The 7,062-nt window shown below is 39.6% G+C and overlaps 2 non-coding genes across 2 annotated transcripts in view; both read right to left on the minus strand.

Annotated features, from left to right (window-relative positions):
- Nucleotides 1-3,270: 3,270 nt before the first annotated feature.
- On the minus strand, nt 3,271-4,490 carry LOC101298624. Its single transcript, XR_184998.1, has 2 exons — nt 3,665-4,490; nt 3,271-3,570 (listed from the first exon to the last, which is right to left on the minus strand). It is a non-coding gene; the product is annotated as an uncharacterized LOC101298624 (transcript).
- An 868-nt stretch (nt 4,491-5,358) lies between these two features.
- LOC101298914 overlaps nt 5,359-7,062 on the minus strand; it is a 22,925-nt gene continuing 21,221 nt past the window's right edge. Inside the window, exon 2 of the transcript XR_184999.1 lies at nt 5,359-5,599. This is a non-coding gene — a transcript (uncharacterized LOC101298914). The remainder of the gene's footprint in view (nt 5,600-7,062) is intronic.

Consider the following 7,062-nt stretch of genomic DNA (forward strand, 5'->3'; position numbering starts at 1 on the left):
TTTTTCTTAAGAATCATTGAAATAGGCATGAACCTAAGATTTTCATTCATGTGGGCTTTGATTTTTTTTTTTTTGTTGCATTTGGGCATTTTCCCTTATTTAAAATTACCATAATAAGAAAATTATAATATCAAAGAAAATATGAATGTATTTAAAAGAAAAAAGAAAAAAAATTAAAACAAAGTAATGAGAGAGAGAAAAAAAATATAATACAACATTTAAAATAAAAGAAATAACAGAGACACCAAAGTAAAAAATGTGGTCTTTGGTTAGTAGAGCCTGCAACAGAGGATATTTTTTTGTCATTTCGTGGCTGCACCGTAATCAATAACCTTTAAATACCATTATTCATATCCTCTAGAGCAAAAGATACACAAATGAAACAATGTCCAATGAGCCCTATGCTAGTAGTGAACAATATAAGCAGGTCGAATCAAAACGGAAAAGGATAAGATCGACATAGGGATAAAAAGAGAGCCAAAATAGGATAGTTTGTTTATAATCCTGCATAATCTCAAACATTGTTCAGTTTGAAATGTGACAATGCTGAGAAATCTGAACATAATTAATGAACATGTAAATTTAAATCGCCTCTTTGAACTCTTTCTCTTATAAAATGGAACTCGATATGTATTCAAATGCTTGATTGTATACGTAAATTTGAAGTTCACTACTTGAAACAAGTCCACATAAGTTGTGGAATGCTGCTTGAGAAGAAACATATGCAATCACAATTCACAGAATAAATACCTTGTCTAGGAGTCTAGGACACATCTAGCGAGAACCTCAAGTATTCTAGTTTGTCGAAGCCCCCTTTTGAGTACTTTAATTATTTATTGGCACATCTCAATGATCTCATTACTCACCTGACGGTCGAATCCCACCAACCCGGCGAGGAGATCCCTAAATCGATGATTGGTACGTATTAGCCTTAACCTGAAACAAAGAAAGAAACAAGTCAAAGATCGAAATCAAATGCGCATCATTCCCTCCAGTTACTAATTAACCTAGCTAGCTTGGATTGCGAAGGACAAAACGACAGTATAGAGAACTATTTAAGGAGAGGGCAATTTTCGTACTACATTATAAACATGAGACTGATGAGAGGCCAAGCTAGCTTTTTTGTTTGTTTGTTTCGCTTTCTTTCTTTCTCGGAGCTGTCAACTTGGGGCAAAGGTTCTGCAACCTTTGTTCTTCTTGCTAGCGTTTAGCTCCAGTTTCTTTTTCCTGATAAGAAATCTATATCTATTGTCAGCCATATCCATGCAAAATTTTCTGGTGAAAAGTTTATAATTTCGGTGAGTAATGTTAGGTGAACCACCTAGAGCCCATCTTAGATGACACATAGTTTACTGTAACACCCTGACTCAGATTAATGGACGATAAATCCGAGATTAGGGTGTCACGAAATGGTTTAGAAACATCTATTAGGTCTTACCGCGATTGAGAAGATCAAATACTGTAGTTGGATTTTCATGAGATTTAAACACAACCCCAAAAGACATAAACCCAGATGAAATCATAAATACCCGAAACGAGGAGCTGGAGCTTCCAGCCTTCCCACCCGGCCCCTCTCCCCTCCTTCCGATCCCTTTTCTGCCTAAAAAGATCGAGAAAGTTGGTGGAGGGTGATAAGATCAAGGAGGTCGTTGTCTTCCTCTAACTCCTTCTCAGATAAGAAAAGAAAATCGGAGAAAGCAAGAGAGATAGAGAGAGAGACCGAGAGAGTTATAGAGAGGAAGAGAGTGTCCCCCAAGGAACTTCCCCTTCCCTCCCTTAATCTCTTGCTAAGGTCGGTGGTCTATGACGGTTTGACACCGATCCTTCTAGACCTCCCCCGATATTTCTCTATTTTGTTATCTATATTTATATCCAAAACTGTCTATAATATGTATTTATTGTCTCATATATACTCAAATTACGGTATTATAGCTAAAATACGGGTTATCGCGATATTAAAATTATCCTTCATAATCTCAAGACTTTGGAAAGTCACGATATATAGTCAAGAATTTAGAAAATTCTCACAAACCTGCCATCATTTTACCTCGTCACAGGAATTTAAGTGACATTTCAAGCATTCTCATTATTCACCGATTTCAAAAGTATTTCTTACAAACCCTCACTTAAATTGTGTCGATATAGATTTTACCAAATCCTCAAACTATACGTGTGTGTGTGTATATATATAACTTACCTTATGAACCGTCAGAGTATTACAAACTCACCCCCTTAAAAAATTTCGTCCTCGAAATTTATAATAGTCCTTGGTGTGTGATATCTGGTACGTACTCAAGACGTTTCCCCTTGGTGAGCAATCACCTTGGCACATAACTATAGTATCTCAAGGTACTTCAGATATCAAATAGTTCTGGATAGTATACATGTATCCTGCTTCCGTTGTGTTCACATCCACTTTAATTCATTCTTGTACGACTTAAGTTACTGGCAATTTATTTACAACATTCACAGCCACCATTTTCTTTTATGTTAGATTTTCAAAATTATTTACCATACTAATTTTCTAATCCGATATAGAAATACTATCAAGAAATGAGTGCTTACTTATTCTAGAGAGAGACAGCTAGCTGAACCATTTTGCTTGCATTTTCTTTTAATTCGTACAATGACATCGCATTATAATCGAATTGAGTTCTCTCTAGATTTTATATCTCTGTTTGTGAATATATGCTTCTTTCAAATTGTGAAACTTACTGCTGCTCAGACCAACTGTCTCACAATCCACAATGACAAAACCAAGAACCAACTCAAGTGTACAAAATCCTGCAACACCATAAAGTAAACGAATCTGACCCCATCTGGTCTTTTTTTTATTTTTTATTTTTATTTTTATAACTATTTGCAAATCCATCTATACCCTTTTTTCCAATCACAGAGACAAAAAGTTGAAACCTTGTCTGCAATTAAATCAACTCAGCCAAAATTTTCTTTTTTACCTTTTCATCAACCAGGTCTTTCTTTGAATTGTAGCAGATTAGCTACTTTCCTTGAAATTTATAATAGGTCGATCAATAAAAACATATATGATGCACGGTATATGAACAAGTAATAAATTTGCACATGTTCACGCAAATGAGAATCTCTTCCACATTTTCATGATTGTGTCATGAAGATCCCCGCACTCGGCGGTAAAATCCGGCACTCGGCCGTAATCCCCACACTCGGAGGTAAACCCCGCATTCAGCGGTAAAATCCAGCACTCGGCCATAAAACCCCGCACTCGGCGGTAAACCCCACACTGGGCAGTAAAATCCGACACTCAGTAGTCGAACCCGGCATTGGCGGTAAACCCGTCACTCGAGCGGTAAAACCCGGCACTCGGCCGTAACCAGTGTGGTAACCTTACGCCCCCCAGGCAAGGCGTGGTCACACCCACACTAAACCCCACACTCGGCGGTAAACCCAGTACGGTATCCTATGCCCCCGGGGCAAGACGTGGTCGCACTCGTACTGTAAACCCAGCATATAGCTGTCCCAGCATAAAGCTGTAAACTGAATATCACCACCACACGAAATGACAAAAGGTAATAACCGCCAATAGCCGTCACCCTGCATGAAGCGATATAAGCATTAACTGTCAACATCATCAAATGCAAACCCACCATGCAGTAAAGAGAAATCACCTAAGGACACAAGCACTTACACAGTGCATTAATTTGATTAGACAAATAAATGCAAAAGGCAACACCATCGACTTAAGAAATATGTTGCTCAAACAGTTGTACACGAATAACTGAACCTCATCATAGTAACTTTAACCATGGATACTGGCTGTACACTAACAACCACACCAACTGCAGGACAATTGTTCACCTGAAGTGAGATCAATCAGTGATCAAATCAAAGGTAAGTCCTTTCTATAGCTCTCAGCGACCACAACATAATAACATATAACAATGGGCAGAAGTATACTACGTCATACCAGATTGATATCCATGATATTTACCAACTCAATCATGACAGAAGTTGTACAGCTGAATAAATTCAAGGACAAGGAAAGAAGTATGTGCAATTATAAAACACAAACATACCAGTAGAGATCTATGACCAGGTTATCTTACCTGCTGTCCAGAGACGTGTCCTTCACAGATCAAAGTAAGTATATACATATCCACGAATTTAAAATATATGAAGCAGTTTATTTTCCTTGCCAGTGGATAAAAATCAATGCAAGCAACACAGTATATGTAATATCCCACATTGGCCAAACAGAGAGGGGTTATATGCTGTATATGTACATGCCCACCTCCAATCTAACACGAGGCCTTTTGGTGGCTCAGCGGCTTCGGAGGGGATGGGTACTCCGAGGTTAAGCATGTCGATGCGAGAGCAATCCCAGGATGAGTGACCTACTGGGAAGTTGCTCCTGAGCTGCCGGAAACAAAACCGTGAGGGCCGGTGGGCCTAAAGCGGACAGTATCGTGTTACGACGGAGCGGGTCCTGGGATGTGACAAATGGTATCAGAGCCACTCTGCCGTGTGGTGCGAGTGTGCCGACGAGGACGTCGGACTCCCAAGGGGGGTGGATTGTAATATCCCACATCGGCCAAACGGAGAGGGGTTATGTGCTGTATATGTACATGCCCACCTCCAATCTAACACGAGGCCTTTTGGTGGCTCAGCGGCTTCGGAGGGGATGGGTACTCCGAGGTTAAGCATGTCGATGCGAGAGCAATCCCAGGATGGGTGACCTACTGGGAAGTTGCTCCTGAGCTGCCGGAAACAAAACCGTGAGGGCCAGTGGGCCCAAAGCGGACAATATCGTGTTACGGCGGAGCGGGTCCTGGGATGTGACAAATTGGTCCCGGGATGTGACAAATGGTATCAGAGCCACATGCACATGCCCACCACCAACCTAATACGAGGCCTTTTGGTGGCTCAGCGGCTTCGGAGGGGATGGGTACTCCGAGGTTAAGCATGTTGATGCTAGAGCAATCCCAGGATGGGTGACCTACTGGGAAGCTGCTCCTGAGCTGCCGGAAACAAAACCGTGAGGGCCGGTGGGCCCAAAGCGGACAATATCGTGTTACGGCGGAGCGGGTCCCGGGATGTGACAGTATATGCATGTCCTTTTATTCAAGTATCTAACAATGAAGCTACTGCTTGATAATACCTTGTCATCAAGCATGTAACATTTGATAGCAACACACACACACACACACACACCCCCACACATCTCAAGTCTGCAGACCACAGGTGCCAAAATAACCAAATTCTCAAAAAGTGAATAGCAGGATACTCGCATGATATCTAAAATTATGTTCCAAACAAGCAGGACACCACCTTAAAGCTTATTAAACAATATCTCACTGTGTTATCATGTACACTGTAATTTTGCCTTGAAGAAATCTTGAAGATGCACGCATGTAAAAACTTACCTCAAAGGCAGCCCATATGTAGCATCATATATGTGTCCATATCCTTCATCTCTGTGAAACCAGTCTCCTCGTCTTTCACCTTCCTTTCCATTTCAACTTAATCTCTGTGAAAGAAACTTCACATGACTAGAATCCATGAGTAGAACAAATATATATAACATATATGAGTAGAAACCATGTCTACATGATTCATTTAATTACTACTAGCCTTGATGCCCGCGCTTCGCGCGTGCAAAAGGACATCCATTCAAAAACTTATCGTTTGAATCAAAAATCAAACAATCAACTATTGGTAGTAGAGTTCAAGTCCTTAATCAAAACCCAGAAACACAAAGGTCTAAGACAAATAAAAATAGGTAAAGAGTAGTCCAGAGGATTCGTCAAAACTATGTTGACAAAGTTTTAATTTGATTCATCATAGCAAATTTCATCACAGTAGCTACAGCTGTATTGATGACCGAGTGATGATAAGTGAGCAAATCCCCTCTCAATATTGCTTTCTCATTACGTGCTTTTATTGGTCTTCAACAAAAGAGTAGTTAGAAGGAAAAGACATGTAGATTGGATGCAAACATCGATATTAACCAAAACACTGACAAAAAAAACTCGAAGAACCAATTTCATTCACTGATTTCAACACAAACAACATATATTGCATAACACACAAATCTCATCAGCAAGTGAAAATCGGTTCCCTCCTCAATAAGTATGCCATTAGAAATCACATAACTAAAGTAAGGTTTGGCAAGTAATTGTATGTAGCAGTAATAGTTACACCCAATCACACAAAACACAAAAAGATTAGCTATACACATGAAAACCAACTAAACAGATTAGCTATGTAACATCCACAGAAATGGAACACAACACACACAATAACCTACAAACCCAACCTAAATTCCAAACCACCCGCAGATACATCCACATACACACACTCATATGCACCACCTGGAATTGCATGCACTGAAATTTAAAACTCAAATCGCACTCAAGATTCAATCTTACCTAAAGCTTAATCTCTCAGAAACGTCTAATTACTCGATCGGATCCTCCGATTTCAACTTCTTTCCTTTCTTCCTTTGCACTCTTCGCTCCGTGTGCACCTTTCAAATAAGCCGAGCTCGCCCGACAACGAAGAGAAGTAAAATTTCAGCCTCATACTGTATTTCCGCCACCTTTAGTGATCTTTCACATAAGACAAATTGATGGCTACTCAGCACATACATGAGCATGTTGTTTGCAAGAGTCAGCTAAATCCCAATTAGGTAGTATTTCTCTAGTTCAGCAATTATTCAAAAAAGTTTAAACCTATGAAACAAATTAATTGAAATGGTCAGATAATATTGATGCAACAGTATACTCTACATACTTCATTGATACTGATTTCCATTGATGCAACAGTACATATTTGTATAATCCAAATTTATTAAGCTGACAATACAACAATTGGAATTATGAATTGAAAGAGGGTGGCACTGATGTCTATTGTCTTACTCTTCTTCCTCTTCTTTCTCTGTGTCTCTCAGTGAAAAACAAAACAGAAGGATTAAACCGAAACAGGTGGCAGCGGTAGAGAACGACAACACAGAAGGACAGAACTGAAATAACGATGCAAATAGAGGGGCATGACTCATAAGGGTTGGGTACTGTTCCGTGAACAGTA

The sequence above is a fragment of the Fragaria vesca genome, linkage group LG6 (assembly GCF_000184155.1).
Source record: "Fragaria vesca subsp. vesca linkage group LG6, FraVesHawaii_1.0, whole genome shotgun sequence".
Taxonomy (NCBI): Eukaryota; Viridiplantae; Streptophyta; class Magnoliopsida; order Rosales; family Rosaceae; genus Fragaria; species Fragaria vesca.